Source organism: Sturnira hondurensis, unplaced genomic scaffold, assembly GCF_014824575.4.
Source record: "Sturnira hondurensis isolate 20B ecotype Veracruz unplaced genomic scaffold, ASM1482457v3 Scaffold0006413, whole genome shotgun sequence".
Taxonomy (NCBI): domain Eukaryota; kingdom Metazoa; phylum Chordata; class Mammalia; order Chiroptera; family Phyllostomidae; genus Sturnira; species Sturnira hondurensis.
This window is the reverse complement of record NW_028079044.1, coordinates 15,674,174-15,694,016: the sequence shown is the minus strand read 5'-3', so window position 1 is coordinate 15,694,016 and position 19,843 is coordinate 15,674,174.

Here is a 19,843-nt window from a genome sequence, read left to right as displayed (position 1 = left end):
GGAGCTGGAGGTCATGTTCCAGCCGGACCTTCACACGTAATTGCTGCTTCTTAAGAGGAAAAGTTATTTGCACTTGCAATTTACAAAGTAAATCTTGGCCCAACAATAGAATGGGGCGATCTGGCAAGTAGAGAAAACTGCATAAACTTTTGATCCCCAGGCTGGCATTCCAGAGGTTGCAGGAATGCCTGTTTTTGTAGCTGTCCAGTCACCCCAGTAACTGTTACTGTATCCGAACTTTTCTTGGTTAATTTCATATCCAACACTGAATATGTAGCTTCCTTATCTACAAGAGGGACTCATTCCCAATGCCCTGTCCATACACTGGAGTTTCTTTCTGATACCTGGTGTGCTCTGCCCAATAAAAGTCGTGTTCACCATCCGCACATTCTTGGATGCCTGTGGATCAGAATCAGTGTGCTTCCTATAGGCCTGGCAGAGCCTCTCAAACAATTCACAAGGGTCCTCATTTGGCTTTAGTTGAGGAGTCTGTATCATATTCAGGCTCTTTTGCTGTGGCACGCCCTTCTTAAGCCCTTCCAGGGTACTCCTTTGGTAATGTTTCAGGGAGGTTAGGCCCTAACCTTTGGGGTTCCAGCGAGGCTCTGTGGAGGGAGTTGGCTCACCTGGACTGATGGCCCCGTCAGGATCCTCTTGGTGGAGGCATTGGGCCTCTTCGCCAGCCGTATTTAGAACCAACTGTCTCTGATCCACAGTTAACAAGGTATTTAGGAGAGCCTATACATCTGCCCAGTTTGGGTAATGAGTGGCAAAGATGGCGGTGGTGAGATCTGCCGTTCTCCGAGGATCATCCCTACGTGAGAAGTTAGAATTCTCCCAATTGGTAAGTCTGAAGTGGAGAATGAAGTAATGGCCCAATAGTAGCCAGTGGGCTGGCCCTTCCTAACTTACTCCATTGTAGGGTGTTATCTCAAAGGGAACTGGCTTACTCCAGATTGGGAGGCTCCCGGGCTATCCTGGGTGCCCTGACGGGTCTTTGGGGGCGAGACCTTTCCCCCGTCACAGAGGGGTGGAGCCGTAGATTCTGCGGTCTCTACTTCAGGGGCAGCTCGTGAAGGGGATGGTGGCAAGGAAGCTCCCCCTGCCACCACCCTCGGTCCTCTGGGCCCAGAGCATTGATGAGGTTTGTCTCCGCGTTTGCCCCTTTTTCTCTGTTTTACTCATCAGGGAGAGGTTCTGAGGCCGCTTCCCTTTTCTGTACCATCAAGCAATTCTCTGTCCCTGACAAAACCCTATTAAACAACAATATAAATGCGTTGACGTAATGGATTTCGTTCCATTTGTCTAACCATTGGCAATGCTGTTCCAAGTGCCTAACGGTAGAGTAACTCAGGGAACCGTCCATGAGACACTTACTCCCACAATCCGAAGCATATGTAGGCCAAACAGTATTACAGTAATAACCCAATACCTCCCTGAACATTGGAGAATGGCAGTACGTACTCCAGTCCTCCATAATTCTACCCCGTGGGCTCCCCCAGGGGCAAACCCAGAACAGCGCCTACTGGCCTGAGCATACAAGCCCAAAGCTGATGGAAAGAATGAAGGCAAACTGGGAACATTTAAGTAAAACCTAAACCCACAACTCCATTATTCCAAACGAGGCTCACAAGCAAATTTTCAGCCAAATAAAATCACTTCTCAGATCCTGTCCTCTCTCCAGGCCCATTCATTTCCTTCCCACCTTCCAGGTACATTTAGGTGGCCAATGCCCTCAAGAGGTGTGCAGAGAAATTTCCAGAGACTGGAAAACTTCACAGGCCCACTATCCCACTCCTGAGGGAGTTGACCTGCCACAGGCAATATTCAACATCCCTTTGTGGTCACCGTTGCTGTTACCAAACCTGCCAGTGCTATCCTGGATTAGCTGTGGGGTTCGATTGCCCACCACCAAGAAGTGTGACTCCCAATGCAAAAGTTTGGTGAAAAAAGAAAGAGGTCATTTAAAGGTTATACAGATTTTTTTTAAGCAAAACACTATTTGATGCAGAAATTCTAAAGGTACAAAACCATCATTTTGCAAATGTCAGCTGTGATCTACTGTCACCTATTCAGAATTATATACAAATCAAAAGAGACATTGTTTCCAATGTAAAAATACACACCTAGTCTGACAAAGGAGGCAGGACTGCGTGTTTTGGGGAGTTTTTAAAGGAAGAGGACATAATGGCAGAAATCTGTGATTATTTNCTCCGAGGATCATCCCTACGTGAGAAGTTAGAATTCTCCCAATTGGTAAGTCTGAAGTGGAGAATGAAGTAATGGCCCAATAGTAGCCAGTGGGCTGGCCCTTCCTAACTTACTCCATTGTAGGGTGTTATCTCAAAGGGAACTGGCTTACTCCAGATCGGGAGGCTCCCGGGCTATCCTGGGTGCCCTGACGGGTCTTTGGGGGCGAGACCTTTCCCCCGTCACAGAGGGGTTGAGCCGTAGGCTCTGTGGTCTCTACTTCAGGGGCAGCTCGTGAAGGGGATGGTGGCAAGGAAGCTCCCCCTGCCACCACCCTCGGTCCTCTGGGCCCAGAGCATTGGTGAGGTTTGTCTCCGCGTTTGCCCCTTTTTCTGTGTTTTACTCATCAGGGAGAGGTTCTGAGGCCGCTTCCCTTTTCTGTACCATCAAGCAATTCTCTGTCCCTGACAAAACCCTATTAAACAACAAGATAAATGCATTGACGTAATGGATTTCGTTCCATTTGTCTAACCATTGGCAATGCTGTTCCAAGTGCCTAACGGTAGAGTAACTCAGGGAACCGTCCATGAGGCACTTACTCCCACAATCCAAAGCATATGTAGGCCAAACAGTATTACAGTAATAACCCAATACCTCCCTGAACATTGGAGAATGGCAGTACATACTCCAGTCCTCCATAATTCTACCCCGTGGGCTCCCCCAGGGGCAAACCCAGAACAGCGCCTACTGGCCTGAGCATACAAGCCCAAAGCTGATGGAAAGAATGAAGGCAAACTGGGAACATTTAAGTAAAACCTAAACCCACAACTCCATTATTCCAAACAAGGCTCACAAGCAAATTTTCAGCCAAATAAAATCACTTCTCAGATGCTGTCCTCTCTCCAGGCCCATTCATTTCCTTCCCACCTTCCAGGTGTGTTTAGGTGGCCAATGCCCTCAAAAGGTGTGCAGAGAAATTTCCAGAGACTGGAAAACTTCACAGTCCCACTATCCCACTCCTGAGGGTGTTGGCCTGCCACGGGCAATATTCAACATCCCTTTGTGGTCACCGTTGCTGTTACCGAACCCACTAGTGCTATCCTGGATTAGCTGTGGGGTTTGATTGCCCGCCACCAAGAAGTGTGACTCCCAATGCAAAAGTTTGGTGGAAAAAGAAAGAGGTCATTTAAAGGTTATACAGATTTTTTAAAAAAAAACAAAACACTTTATTTGATGCAGAAATGCTAAAGGTACAAAAACATCATTTTGCAAATGTCAGCTGTGATCTACTGTCACCTATTCAGAATTATATACAAATCAAAAGAGACATTGTTTCCAATGTAAAAATACATACCTAGTCTGACAAAGGAGGCAGGACTGCGTGTTTGGGGGAGTTTTTAAAGGAAGAGGACATAATGGCAGAAATCTGTGATTATTTTAAATCTGTATAACCTACATACATACAGATTTGAAATAATCACAGATTTCTGCCATTATGTCCTCTTCCTTTAAAAACTCCCCAAAATACGCAGTCCTGCCTCCTTTGTCAGACTAGGCCAGTTTCCGAATAGACCAGTCAGAGGTACTGTCTTTCAGAAAGTAGAAGTCTGTAGCTCGGTGTTCCTGGTCACAGTTCAGCTCCAAGCATCTCTCAGAAATCCGGGTGGCTAGGTAGGGCCCATGCAGCTCCACCAGCTCTGCCTCCGTCTTCTCCGGGCAGACTTGAATCTGGGTGGCTGGGCAGGTCCCCCACCACACTGCCAGCTCCAGTGACTCACCGGTCTTCTCGCTTTCAGACCTCCTCTCTCTTACTCCAGACCACATAGCTTGTCCCTTCTTGTTCAGCCCACCCTCATTTAATGCTCAGCCTAGAGCTTCCTGTGTGAACCCACATCTAGCTCTTCCTATGGTGTGTTAGTGTCTACCCTTTTGCCAGTTCCCAGAATCTCTTACCCTCTTTCAGCGGCCATCTTTAGTCAGGGCAAAAGTTCCCAATGAGGCACAGACAAGGGTGGGCATCTGCCCCCTGCCTCTCAGGGCAGGTGCTGTATCCCAGCTATGTCACAAGTCTCTGAATGTTCTCAATCACACACACAATTCTCCTTGTGTGGTATCCCTCATCCCTTTAGGAAGGCACGGCTACTATCTTGCTTTTGTTATATAATGTATCTTAAGTGCCATGTCATCCACTCCCCCTGTCCCCAGTCAAGGATGGTCAAGCATACGCTCTGCACTCCATTTCAAGCTGACATCTCCCATTTTGTCCAGCATTAAAAATACATTGAAAACAAAACAAAATCATATTGAAAGTAAAGTATAATTGAAAATCGAAAATTAAAATTAAAAAAATATATCCTTATAGGTACCTTGTCCTTTCATAATGTTTTGAAGGTTAAGTGGAAGATTTGGGTATATGCAGAGGCACCAAAGTGCTAGAAAGAAAAAAGTAAAATGAATGTCAAAATTCTGAAAAAGTAGGGTGGCCTTGGTGTTTTCTATAAAGGTTCAATGAAAATGAAAGATTGACTATTTGAAAAAATAAAAGAAGCGGTCATACAATTAGAAAGATAAGAGTCACCAAATTTGAAGTGTTACCTTTACATTTTAAGATATAGCTTCACTAATAAAAAATAATAATATACTCTTTGCTCCCAGATCTAATCAATTCATACAAGAGACTTCAAAAAATTATTCTGTTCAATTACAGGTGATTTCAATGATATAATGGAAAGTGCTACAAACACCAACAGGACAGAAGTTTAATGGCAGTTAGAATTCTCCATTGATCTGTGACTATTTACTACATCTTGAGAATCCACAATGAATGAAGAAAGCCACTTCCCTCAAGAAACTTCATTTATCAAAAGGTCAGGTAGACACGACTCTCATTTTTCCCATGCACAGAAATGCAGTAAGTCCTCATTTAACATTCTCAATGGGTTTTTTTGAACTATAGTGAAATGACAGATAATAAAACTATTTTTTACCATAAACTAATTGATATAAACAAGCATTAAGTTTCTACAGCATGTCATCAATGTTACAAAGAAACAGCATTGAGTAAAACAACTTTAACTGAGGACCTGCTGCGTGTCAGCCTTATCGTACACCCATGCATAAACAATAACACTTGTAACGCCCACGGTGAAGAGTGGCCTAAAGAATCTCGCCAGGAGGACTAGGTTTAGATGGTGGCATCAGAGCAGGCAATTGCAAAGTCACAGCCCAGCAAGAAGACATGGGTTCTACCTGCCTCTGAATGCCACCATGGGCCTAGGCTGGGAAGCTTGGAGCCCAACGGCTCTGGGCTTCTCTTATTACAAAAATAGAGGGTGGGGCAAAAGAAGGTTTACAACTCTGAGTATCTGAAACACAGAGTTCATTCTTCTATTATTTGTTAATTATTGTATTATTTTCCAAACCAACAATGACAAACCTACTTTTGCCCCACCCTGTATATATAGCCTTACTTGTCATTTTCACTCCTTACTTAAGTGCCTTTCTACATCTTCTTTCTTGATTCACTATCACTCATCCTTAAGGGCTCGGCTCAAGTCCCTCCTTTGAGATGTCTTCCCTACTTCTCTAGACAATCAGTCTCTGCCTCCTCTTAGCAGCCGTAGCACTTGGTAAACATCTCTAGTATAGCATCTATCATCACCTTGGGTCTATTTGAGGAATCTATTCCCACTGATGGACCGGTAAAAATTTATTAAATTTGCTTGTGTATTCCTAATCACAAGGCCCACTGATTCTCCACGGAGGAACTTAGCAAAAAGAAAAGTTTCTTGGATAGAGTGATTATTTATATTTGTAAAGAGGAGTGAATTGCTGCACTAAAGCTCCCAACCAAGGGCCCTCGGACAAGGAGGGGAGTGACTGTACTAAGAACTCGTCCAGAAGAAAGAGAGGACAGAATGCCCCACAGTGAGAGTTGGGCTGCTTGTCTCAGTTAGGGTTCTTATGGAAGGTTGGTAGTCATCACCCAATGTTTAAAGGACTGGGAATATAAGAAGGAAATCAAACTTGTTCTACATGGTCCCAGGGATGGAATAAGATTAACTGATAGAAATTTTACTGCTTGTAATTTCCTCTAGTATGTTCATGGTAATATGACTTATATTTAAGTCTTTTGTCCATTTTGAGTTTATTCTGATGCATGGTGTAAGATGGTGGTCTAGTTTCTTTCTTTTCCTTTTTTTTTTTGCATGTACCAGTCCAATTATCCTAACACTATTTACTGAAAAGACTCTCTGTATTCCATTGTATGCTCTTGCCATTTTTGTCAAATATTAATTGACCATAAAGACATATGTTTATTTCTGGCCTCTCTGTTCTCTTCCATTGTGTCTGTTCTAATGCCGGTACCAGACTGTTTTGATCCCAGTGGCCTTGTAATATAGTTTGATATCAAGTATTGTGATTCATCCAACTTCGTTCTTCTTTCTCAAGACTGCAAAGGCAACTTGGGGTCATTTTTGATTCCATATAAATTTTTGGAATAGTTGTTCTAAATCTGTGAAATATACAATTGATATCTTAATAGGAATTTTGTTGAATCTATAGATTGTTTTGGGTAGTATGGGCATTTTAATGATGTTAATTCTTCCAATCTATGAATACAATTTATGCTTCCACTTATTTGTATCTACCTCAATCTTTTTCTTCAGTTTCTTATAGTTTTCCAAGTATAGGTCTTTTACCTCATTGGTTAAATTTATTCCTAGGTACTTTATTTTGTTGTTGCAATGGGATTGTTTTCTTAGTTTCTCTTTCTGCTAGTTCATTATCTATGTACAAAAATTCCATCAATTTCTGAATATTGACTTTGTATCCTCTTCTTTTGCCAAATTAATTTACTAGGTCAAGTAGTTTTTTAGTGAGGCCTATAGAGTTTTCTACGTATAATATCGTGTTGTCTGTGAATAATGACAACTTCACTTCCTCTTATCCAATTTGAATGCCTTTTACTTCTTCTTATTGTCTGATCACTGTGACTAGACTTCCATTAATATGTCAAATAAGAGTGGTGACAGCAGATACCCCTGTCTTATTCCTCATCTTGAGGGATGCTTTTAGTTTTTGCCCATTGAGTATTGTGTTGACAGTAGGTTTTTTGCATATGTCCTTTATTATGTTGAGGAATGTTCTCTCTATTCCTTCTTTGCTGAGTGTTTTTATCATAAATGAGTACTGGATTTTATCAAATGCTTTTTCCACATCTATTGATATGATCATGTGAATTTTGTTTTTTGGATATCTTGTATAGCAATATTTTTGCTGATATATATCCCAACACAAGAGGAATAAAGGAAAAAATTAAAAAATGTGACTATATCAAATTAAAAAGTTTCTGTGCAGCTAAAGAAACCATCATCAAAATGAAAAGGGAACCAACTCTATTAGAGAACATATTTGCCAGTGATATATCAGACAAGGATTTAATCTCCAAAATATATAAAGAACTCATATGACCTAACACCAAGAAAACAGACAACCCAATTACAAAATGGGCTAAGGACCTGAACAGATAGTTCTCCAGTAAAGACATAGTGGTGGTCCACAGGCGTATGTGAAAATGCTCAGCATCTCTAGCCATCCGAGAGATGCAAATTAAAATCACAAAGAGATATCACCTTACACCTGTCAGAAAGCTGACTGGTATAGCCACTGTGGAATACAGTGTGGAGTTTCCTCAAAGAACTAAAAATGGAATTGCCTTTTGACCCAGCAATTCCACTGCTGGGAATATACCTGCAGAATCCTGAGACTAATTCAGAAAAATGTACACACCCCCATGTTCATAGCAGCACTGTTTACAATATGCAGTATTTGGAAATGGCCTGACTGCCCATCAGCAGATGAGTAGATTAAAACAAACAAACAAACGAAACCTAGTACCTCTACATAATGGAATAGTACACAGAAGAAAGAAAGTAGGAATTCCTACCTTTTTTACAGCATGGATGGAACTAGACATTATAATGCTCAGTGAAAGACAAACTCTATATGATATCACTTATAAGAGGAATCAAATGAACGGAATAAGCTAATGAGTAAAATAGAACCAGAGGCAAAAAATAGTGGAACAGACTGAGAGCTGTAAGAGGGGTGGAAGGAGGTGGAGGCTGATTGAAAGAAAGTGAAAGGATTAACCAAAGAACATATCTGAAGGACCCATGGACGTGGAAAATGGGGAGGGTACTGATGGTAGAAGTTGGGGGCAGGTGTGTGGAGGGGCAAAGGAGGAAAAATAGGGCAACTGTAATAAGATAAAAGTGTATTTTTAAAAGGCTAACTGGTAGAAATTCTAGAAGATTTCAGATGTGTTTTAAGAAACAATTTAACAAATATTTACTAGTCATATGCTATAAATAAGTTTTAATAAAAAGCGATTTTCTTAGAGTCTCCAAATAAAGTGGCAAAAATGGAATGAGAGCAGTGAATATTTATTAGTCACTCATTCATTCATTAAATGTTTTCTAAGGACTTTCTATCTGCCCGTTAGAGTGTGGGTCACTCCATTCAGCACCTTTCACTGTCAGGCACCTTGATGTGGGTGATTAGTTTAAATGTCTCATCCTGGGATATGTGATTCTAAGGAAGACCTAAACCAACTTCCTTTTGCAATTTATGATAAAAATTAAGTAATCCAAATTTTTTAGAGATCCCATTTTGTGAAAGAATTGGGAAAAATATCTGTCCCTCCAAGTAGCAGTGTGTGTGTGTGTGTGTGTGTGTGTGTGTGTTTTCTAATTGTCTTTTGGAGCTGACTTGGTTTTCTACAATTACGTAGAGCAGTTACCCCTGGTTGGAGCAGAGGCTGTAGACAAAACCATGGGTAAGGCGAGCAAGGAAGAAATAAAGTAAAATCAGATGCCAGCTTGCAGCGACTCCCTCTAAACATCCCACAAACGTGCATTTAGCACACGTTTATTTTTACATCCTTCACCAGAAAACAGCAACTACAACGTCTCATTCCTGATCGTTGCTTCAGGCAAAGAGGAAGCATAAAGTGAGAAAGATGCACAATAAACAAACGAGCAACAAGCCCCCTCCATACTGTGCAGATTTCAAAACTTTTTACTTCAGTCTTCAGCCACAACAGCCTAAAAGACTTACAGCATGCTCTGGGTGAATGTTAATGCTTTTCCTGAATGTCAAGTGTGAGTTAAGATAAATATATGGCCACTTACACAAGAAAATAAAATTTTGTCCCCAAATCTAAAATATATATTTCTGTACTATATTTTTAGGAAGTCTGCTATAATGGAAAGCCTCTGTTTCTACTCCCACTGATTTGGCTTAATTAATTATTGACTTTATCAAATTATAGAGAGTATTTTATTCCCATTTAACAAATAACAAAATTGAATCATATATCACAAGAAAGTAGATACATTCTGCCTGATTCCAGCTACCAGGCATCTCTTAAAAAATTTTCATTCCAGGCCCTGGCTGGTGTAGCTCAGTGGATTGAGCGGGGGCCTGCGAACCAGACGATCGCGGTTCGATTCCCAGTCAGGGCACATGCTTGGGTTGCAGGCCACTTTCCAGCAGGATCCAGTTCCCTGCAGGGGGTGCACAAGAAGCAACCATACATTGATGTTTCTTTCCTCTCTCCTTCCCTTCCCCTCTAAAAAGATAAATAAATAAAATATTAAAAAAAAATTTTCATTCCAGATTATTCCTTTGAACAGACAAGGCTTAAGGCTTATAAATGTTGTTTGGTGGCTTCTTCTGATATCTCAAAGACATGCCAAACTCAAAATGTGAGTTCGTGTCAAAGCCTAATCACATGATGCAAACTTCCTCCCAAAAGATCCCAGAAGAGCACTTCTGGTCATGTGAGTGGGACACCAGCCCTCCATCTCTAGAATACAGGGTGTTCCTTTGTGTTTCCATCAGCTCCGCGCCTTCATTCAGCCCCTCACCAATACTCCTGATTTTACCTGCCAACTCTCTCCCACATACATCCATTTCTCCTAGTTGTTGTCTCCCATCTGTTCTTATGTATACCCAATCTATTCCCTCTACTGAAAGAAACAGTATTTTCAAAGTGAAAATGGATTATATTGCTCTTCTATTTTAACATTATGCGGCCTCATTTGTTTCTAATAGTAAGTATATACTATGGGTTGGTTCATCTGAAATGATGATCAGAACTTTTTAACACGGCCCTGGTCTGGGTGTTCCACACCTCCCTGTCCTCTACAGTTTTCCTGCTTGTGCTCTCTTCCGGTCCCTTAAATGGGATGCTCCCTCCTGCCACAGAGTCTTGGCAAAAGCTGGCTGCTCAGTCTGAAAAGCTAACTCTGCCTTCAATGCTCTTTGCTTCATTAAAGCTTTCCTATCCTTCTGTTTTTTGATGAATTATCTTTTCTTAGGAGAAATCTCAGATTTCCACAAACAGAATCAAATAATGCTCAGCATAGGATTAGAACATTTGATATATAGTTCTTACTACAATTGTAATAATGTAGTATTTATCGTCTTACTTGAGTGATGCTGGCCTCCTTTACACCTCTTTGAGAGTAAAGTTTATATGACTTTACCATGTTTTTATATGACTAGGGCCTACCACCCCTTCTGGAGTGAAAGATACTTTCAATAAATATTGGTTGAATGAACGAATGAGTAAATGGCATATTCGGGATGGAAGTAGTAAAGAGGTACTATGAGGGATGCCACCAAAATGACTCTAATAATTTTTCATATTACTAGATGTACATAGATGAAAAATCTGGGTTACAGAAGTAATGCCTGTGAAGTCAGAACATACGGCTTCACATTGGTGCTTCCTTTTGCCAACTTGGTGACCTTGCGCAAGACCCTTAAAGTGCCTAAGTCTCATATTCTTTGTTAATAGAATCAAGGGAAAATCCACTCACTGAGGTAATGTGAAAATTGTATGACATGTGTTCAAAAAGGCTTAGAAGACTATAAACCCCAGGACCTCTAAATTAAGCAGATGCCGGAACGATGGTGGTCTGTAAGAAACTGCAGGAAGAAGGTGAATACAGTCTCGACTCCTCACAAATGGCCTAGGAATGTTCTCCAGAGTTTTATGGAATATAGCTACACTCATTTGTCTACTGTCTATGGCTGCTTTCACGCTACAACAGAGTTGAGTAGCTGTGACACAGACCACGTGGCCCACAAAGCCTAAAACATTTACTACTGTGCCCTTTACAGAAAAAGTTTGCCAACTTTGCTCTAGAATATTATTGTTACTACTGTCTTAGTGACTGGTTTTACACTCCACACAGTCACCAAAATATCAACATCATCCCCAGTTTCTAATTCCTTCTACATGTACATAAGGCCTTTGCTTGCGGCCCTCGGATGTTGCTTCTTAACTGAAACCCTGAAACACATAGAATTCTTTCCTTACGGGTTATGCCGTGTATAAAAGGGTATTGTGCATTGTGTGTCATTTAAACTCCTTCAGGAGGTGGGACGAAACCATACTCTCCATTTTACCACCATGCCCACCATTGGGAAATTTTGCTGTGTGTGAATATAAATAAGGGTGAACCAAAATATTTGTTTATTTATTATAGTTACATTGACAGTTGAACAACTCAGGGGTTAGGGATGCAAACTTCTTCCCTGCAGTTGAAAATCCATGTATTACTCTTGACTCCCCCAAACTTTGCTAATAGCTTACTATTGACCTAGAAGCCTTACCAATAACATAGTCAATTAACACATATTTTGTATGTTAGATGTATTAGGTGTGGTATTAGAAGGAGATCTTCTAGGGAAAAGAAAATGTTAAGAAAATCATAAGAAATTAAAATTACATTTATGATATTTAGTGAAGAAAATGCATGTATGAGTAGACCTGCACGGTTCAGTGTTGTTCGAAGTGTTCAGCTGTACTTAGTTTCAGTGTACCTCACTGTGTAGAGAGGGGAAAGGAAAAGTCCATGTGTTCTAGGACTGTGAGGGTAGAATAGATATATGCAAAGTAGCTCAAGGTCTGACCCATAGTGAGCATTTATTAATTACTATTATTATTTTCTATGTAATTGAAAAAATTACAAAATGCACAATTTAAGTCAGATTTACAAAAATGGTATTTTTAAATAAATAAATTATATAAGTTCTGAGTTCTAAAATGCCTCCAAAAAGTAATGTTCATAGATAAGATATATATTTTTTAATACACGGTTTACTTTAAACAAAGAGAATCTCAAGCACCCAACTAGTACAGAAATACATACAATAAAAATATGAGGGACTAAGAAAAAGAACTTCTACAATAAAAACTTTAAAAATTAGATTTGCTTGATTACGCTATTGTCATAATTCCCCCCTTTGCCCCTTTCTGCACAATACCCCCAGTCCCTCAGTTATTCCCCCCACCATTATTCATGTCCATGGGTCATACATTTAAGTTTTTTAGCTACTACTTCATTTCCTATACTGTACTTTACATCCCTGTGGCTGTTCTGTAACTACCTGTTTCTACTCATTAATCCTCTCATCTCTTCACCCTTTCCCCAACACCCTCTCCCATCTGGCAATTATCAAAACCCTCTCTGTATCCATAATTCTGTGCCTGTTTTTCTTGTTTGCTTGGTTTGTTTTTTAGATTCAGTTGTTGATAGATATGTATTTATTGCCATTTTATTATCCATAGTTTTCATCTTCTCCTGTTTCTTTAATAAGTTCCTTTAACATTTTATGTAATAATGGTTTAGTGATGATGAACTCTTTTATTTTTTTTCTTGTCTGGGAAGCTCTTTATCTGCCCTTCAATTCTAAATGATAGCTTTGTTGAGTAGAGCAATCTTGGCTATAGGTCCCTACTTTTCATGACTTTGAATAATTCTTGCCAATCCCTTCTAACCTTCAAAGTTTATTTTTCAGACATCAGCTGACAGTCTTATGAGAACTCCCCTGTAGGTAACTAACTTTTTTTCTCTTGCTGCTTTTAAGATTCTCTCTTTATATTTAATTTTTGGCATTTTAATTATGGCGTAACTTGGAGTAGGCTGCTTTGCATCCATCTTGTTTGGGGCTCTCTGTGCTTCCTGGTCTTGTATGTCTATTTCCTTTACCAAATTAGGAAAGTTTTCCTTCAATATTTTTTCCAAATAGATTTCCAATTTCTTGCTCTATCTCTTCTCCTTCTGGCACCTCTGTGATGTGAATGTTGGCTCTCTAGAAGTTGTCCTAGAGGCTGCTTATATTATCCTCATTTTTTAAGATTCTTTTTTCTTCCTGTTGTTCTGATTGGTTGTTTTTTGCTTCCTTATATTCCAAATCATTGATCTGATTCTTGGCCTTATCCACTCTACTGTTGTTTCCCTGCAATTTGTTCTTTATTTCAATTAGTGCATCCTCTGTTTCTGATTTGATTATTTTATGCTGTTAAGGTCCACACTAGGTTCCTCGAGCATCCTTATAAATTGTTTTGAACTATGCATCTGATAGATTGCTTATCTCCATTTTGTTTAGTTCTTCTTCCGGAGTTTTGATCTGTTCTTTCATCTGGGCCCTGTTTCTCTGTCTCCTCATTTTGGCAGCCTCCCTGTGTTTGTTTCTATGTATTTAGTAGAGCTGCTTTGACTCCTTGTTGTAGTAGCATGGCTTGATGTAGTAGCTATTCTGTAGGATCCAGTGGTATAGCCTCCCCTGCCACTGAAGCTGGGTACTCGAGGTGCACAGTATGGGCTGAGTACATCCTCTTCTTATAGTTAAGCCTTGATTGCTGTTGGCAGGTAAATGGAAGTGACTTACCCAGGCAACTCAGCTACAAGGACTGGCTGTCACCGCTGACCACAAACCTCCACCCTCTGTGGAGGATCAGCTGTGCAGGGGCAGGGTGATGGTGCTTCTCTGAACTGTCCACTGGGTATGCTAGCCATGAGATTTCCTGGGTGGTGTATGCCAAGGTCAGCTCTGCCCTGTGTTCTGCCCTAGGACACTCTGCGTGACTTATAAAGCAATCTGAGCTGCCTGCTACTTGTTCTGGGCTTGGAGATTCCCAGGCAAAGCCAAGATGTGAATCTAGATTGGCTGCTGTTAGTGCTGGGCCTGGGGCCACTTAGCAAGAGGTACAGGGCAGGGGCTTACCAAGGCCAGCTATTACTTGTTTGACAGGATCTAGGAAGTTGTGAAGCATGAGCCAAGACCAGCCATTGATATGGGAAAGTCACTGTTAACAGCTTGAGTAGGTATGAGTTGCATGAAATGGAGTCTTAGGGAGATTTCCAGGGCAGGGCAAAGAGTGTTAGCCAGGTTTATGGAGTCTCAGATATGGCACCCACCTGCTGGCTCTGCAGCTCTGTGGCTCTGTGGGGGGATGGGTTCAGAAAAAAGAGAATGGCCTTTGCCAGCTTTCCTGTCTAGGAGAAAGCTGTCTCCCCAGCTTCTGCTTTGATGCCAGACAGTCCAGTTTCTCCCGGTGTGCCACTGGGTGCCTTTCAAGCTGCTACCGCAGTGCTCAGAGAAAGTGATTCTTTTTTTTTAAGAGGGTTAATTTTTTTTTAAATTTTATTTATTTATCTTTAGAGAGGAAGGGAAGGAGAGAAGGAGAGAAATATCAATGTATGGTTGCCTCTTGTGAGTCCCCTGCTGGGAACTGGCCTGCAACCCAGGCATGTGCCCTGACTAGGAATCGAACCACAATCGTGTGGTTTGCAGGCCCGCGCTCAATCCACTGAGCTACGCCAGCCAGGGCGGAAGTGATTCTGAATCAGTCCTCGTATGGGTTCTTTAAAGGGAATGACCTGGGACTCCAGACATTTCTTCCACTGCCTTGATACCCATTGGTTTCTTCAGCTAGAAGTTATGGGGACTTTTTATACTGGCACTGAAACCCTGGGGTGAGGGCCTGAAGTGAGGCTGGGAGACCTTGCTCCCAAAATATCCCTCCCATATTTTTGTCTACCACAGATGGACGTGGGACAAGCCCATTATGCTTCTCCATACCTCCTACCAGTTTGGATAGATCTGGTTTCTTTAATCTGTAGTTGTCAGAGTTCCCTTCATCTCAATTTCTGATGTTTTTGAGTGATGGTTGTTCTATATTTTAGTTGTAATTTTGATGTCACAATAAAAACTTTATAGCTACAGACCTTGGACACAAATTTGTCTCAGATTTACAGAAAGATTTCTGTGAACAAACTCATCTCCTAGCTTAATTTTTATTTTCTTGCTCTAGTTCTCTATAGAACTCTATAAATTGGACTTGTATTCTATTTTTATAATTCATCTTAAATGATCTTTGAATTAAAGCAGCAAATTGAGTAAATTAATTAATGTTTTTCTACAAATGCATGTTAGTAATTGACTTTGATAGTATCACTTGCTTTCTTCACCCATCAAAAGCCTACCCAATGAATAGTGGTGATGATTGTACAACATTATACACATACTTAACACCACTGAATTACATGCATAAAATGGTTAAACTGGTAAATTTCATGTTTTGTATATTTTACTGCAATTCAAAAAAGTCTGATGACCTTCTGAGACTTTTGTATGAGAATAATGAGTGCCTAATGCAAACAGCTATTTTTTTAGTTCAATAAACAAACTATATGTTTGAGCATAGAGGCTCAATGAACATTAGTTTTTCTTCCTCTTTTTTTCTTTCTTGGTTTTTTTTTTAATTGAGAAAGGTGGTTATTTAATTTATTGCAAAAACATCAAAAAGAATAGATATCATTTTGTTCTATCAAACTCCATAACAACCAAGTGATACATTCTACACATTGGGGCTCTTCATCAGTATAGTTTCCTGCAGACTTGCTTAAACCCAGATGAGGCTGATTTGTAATTGGCTATTAGATTTTTATATGAAAATGATGGTTCAAACAGGTTTAAGAATGTTTGACTACAGATACTTGTTCCTCATCTGAAATGAAATGGGGCAGACACATACTACTTTTACAAGGTTATTGGGAAGGCCAAGTGAGATAAAGTTCGCAAAAATTACCAAATAAAGTCCAAAGGGATAAATCAATACTTACACTGCTTGTAGTGGGAGAGACAGCCAGTAATTGGAATGAGGACCCCAACGTAGTTTTGTTGGTGAAGGTGTCTTGACCTGGGGGTGACACTCACCCTTTGTTCCACTGACAAGCTGCTTCAAGGTTCATAGGTTTCCCTTCCCAATAACTTCATGCTTTCAGTCTGCACAGTATACACACTCAAATGTAGAAGGGAAAAAAGGCATGTTAATATTATTGACAGCAATATTACCATAACTATCATTTATTATTTCTTGTTGTAGGCAGGAATCTAAGCACTAGACACACTTCAAATCAATGTGTTAATACTTAGAACATCCCTCTGGAGTAGGTATTAAAATCCACAGTTTATGAATGAAGAAACTGGGCGCTAGCAAAGGTCAGTCGGTATCTTGCCCGAGGTCATTCACTCACGCACAGTGGAGGCGGGACTGCAACCCTGACCACACCGAAGAAGGCCACATCAGTGAGCAGCAGCATGGAACACCGTGTGCGCAAGAAGCCAGCTTTCCAAATGCCTTAGATAAATGCTTCAGGTGCCAATGCCAATTTGGGGATAAAAATCTACTTTCCCCCACCATTTTTAAGTATAGTCTTTCTGAGAAAGATAGCATCAAAAATTTGCTCCCTCCCTTTTTTTTTTTTTTTTTTTTTTTGGTGGCCTTAAAGATTGTATTATCTATACCATCTAAATCTTCAGATGACCCGCTGATGCAAAGCTCCTTTGTTATGATGTAAATCAACTATGTCCCCAAGGGCTATCAGGGTGTGTAGGAACTTCCCCCCCTCCCCCTGCACTAAATGGCAACACATTGCTGTGGTTTATTTCATTCTAAGTACCTTTATTTTTTGTTTGTTTGTTTTATGATTTTTTGTCTTTTTGTTTTATGATTTTATTTTCCACTTGCTCAGGTCACAAAGAGTGTGCCTTTCAGAAAATACCCCTTTCACATAGTCTGTGTTGCTTATAATTTGCTATGAGCTAGGAAACCAGGTAACTCTTGAAGACTGGGTGCCAAAGGAATTCTGAGCCAGGACCTAAGAACTCTTACGAACAAAGGGCATCAGATTTCATAAAGAGACGCAACCTCCATTTTGTTTTCCTAATGGTCATCAGCTATATCTTGAATAACTGTCAGGGAGACGGATGCCAAATAAGTGAGGACTTGAATACTTTTTAAAATACAAGAAGGCATAAGTCAGACTTCCAAATAAATCTATTCCCTCTTCTAGGTCCCCTGCAGCCATCCTTACAGCTAGCCAACTCCACCTGCTCTCCTTACATTGCTCTCCCGTCTTTTTATAAGTATAGTCAAATCATCCTTTACCCTTTTACTTCAGTTGTCATTTTCCAGCTGGAAAACAGCAAATTTGATCATTCAAACAGAAACAGCGTCTGTTGCTAACCCCTCAAGCTGGTGCACGAGTTTCATTTCTTGCAACCAAACATTCAGTAACATGTGTTTATATGTATATCTTTTCCTTTATATTAGTAATAAGTGGGTCATTAAGGGCTGTGTAATGAGAGAATGCAGTTTTCTGGCCTGATAAGTCCCTGAGCTTCATTACCAAATTCATCTTACATGTCAGACATTAAATAGCACGACATTTTCCTCTCTCATCCACATAGTATCATTTAATTTCATCTAAATGGAGTTTCCGCTACGGCCATAACCATCATCATCTTCATCGCCACCATCATCAAGGAGCAGTTATTACCTACTGCAGTGCATATGGTGCTATATGCAGTGTGGCTGTGCACAACTCAGCATCATGGCCCTCACCCCTGAGAAGCCATGAAGTACTAGGGAGTTATTAAATGCCGTGAGATTTGAGTTCAAGTCCAGACTTGCCACTGAACAGCTGGGTTAGCTTGGATCCCGTTCCCCTTCCTTGGAGCATGCCTCATCTGAAAATCAGACAGAAGAATGATATCATCTCTAAGATCCTGTCACACTCTAATGTCATGTCCTCTTTCAGATTCAGCTGCAGACATTTGAAGTGGGAGAAGGACCAGCAGAAGAGAAAATTGGCCGAGAATTTAAACAGGGCCTATATTGAGAGAGGGGGCCTCAAATCAGAGGTATCTATACTGACTGTTGTTTCTTTCCCTTAGCCTGGTTTTTCTGTGTTCTCAATATCTTCTACCATCCTTATGTCACTCTATCCCTGACCTTGACTCTCTTCTCATTTTTTTTCAGCTCCTGGCTTTTTTTTATCCAGGTGACTGCTCAATTAGGCCCTCAACCTCTGTTCTCTTACTTCTCCAGCCACACGGAGGAGCCGTGTCCCAGTTAGAAGATTAACCCTGAATTGTTCTAAGAGGGAAATCCTGAAGTCCTGGTTCCCCACTTGGAGGCCCATGTCTGATCCCCCTGGAAAAGAAGGATAAAGCCTGCAGGTGAGTCACCACTGAGTGTCCCAAGTCCTGAGAACTGAAGCTCATCCTACAGGTAATTTTATTGGGCAAAGAACTAGAGGAAATGGGAAAGAACACAAAGCAATTTCAGAGGGAATAAAGAACAAAACTCACAAAAAAATGCAGACAAGTCTAGATGGTGATAACAGAAACAGAAATGGAAGCAAATATACCCAAATTGTGCCTGGGCTGGGCTGGCTACACAAAGGAACGCAGAAGGCAGTAGGCAGTAGGAAACACAAATAGGCAGGCAGTAGGAGGGGAAGGGGCAAGGATCAATGGGATCCGGAGAGGAGTTCTGTGATTTATGCCCTAAAATGTGCCTTCCTACTGGCCAGGAGAACCATCACATCCCCTCCCAGACTGGTTATTCATTAGACTGAGTCGAAAGGCATAAAACTAGACCAGTAGGCCTGATATATAAACAGCCACCCAATAATGCCTCTAATAATCATAGTCATTTGTACTGGCTATTTATGTCTTTGTGCTAAGTCCCTGACATGCATATTTTCTCACGGAACCTTCCAAACTACTGGGTTTTTTGTTGTTGTTATGGTAAAATATGCATTAAGATAAAATTTACTAGTTCAATCATTCGCACAGTTCAGTGGCATTAAACGCATCTACAATGTTGTGCAACCATCACCACTACCCATTTTCAGAACTTTTTCACGACCCCAAACAGAAACTGGTACTCACTAAACACTCACTCCCCGTTCCTCCCTCCCTCCAAACTCTGGTAACCACTCTTACACATTCTGTCTCTATGACCCTACTATCTTTCAGGAGTGGCCATAAAAGTGAAGTCACACCTTACATGAGAGTGAAATTCTGAAGTTAATGTATAAGGCAAAAAACCCCACAGTCTACATTCTCACTGAAAACACCTAAGTAAGAAAAGCCCTACATTTATGATAGCCATATCATCTCAATAACTATCACTGGCCAACATCTGTGACCTCCTTCGCTGTTCAGTTGAGCCCAGATGAAGTAGCAGCTTAGAGATACAGGCTCCTATTGTACAAAAGTAAGTACTGTTTCTTTAAACAGTGGAAACACATTAGGTTTATTGAGATGCTCACATCCTGTGAGTACCTCAGAGATTAAGACCAAACAAAGGAGAAGCAAGTTCATACGTTCTGTTTCATGTTTACCCGGGGAAATAGTCATTGAGTGAGATGGCAGATGGAATCATCCTTGCAATAAATTATTGTTCTCTCCTCCTCCTCTTTTAACAAATGCATAG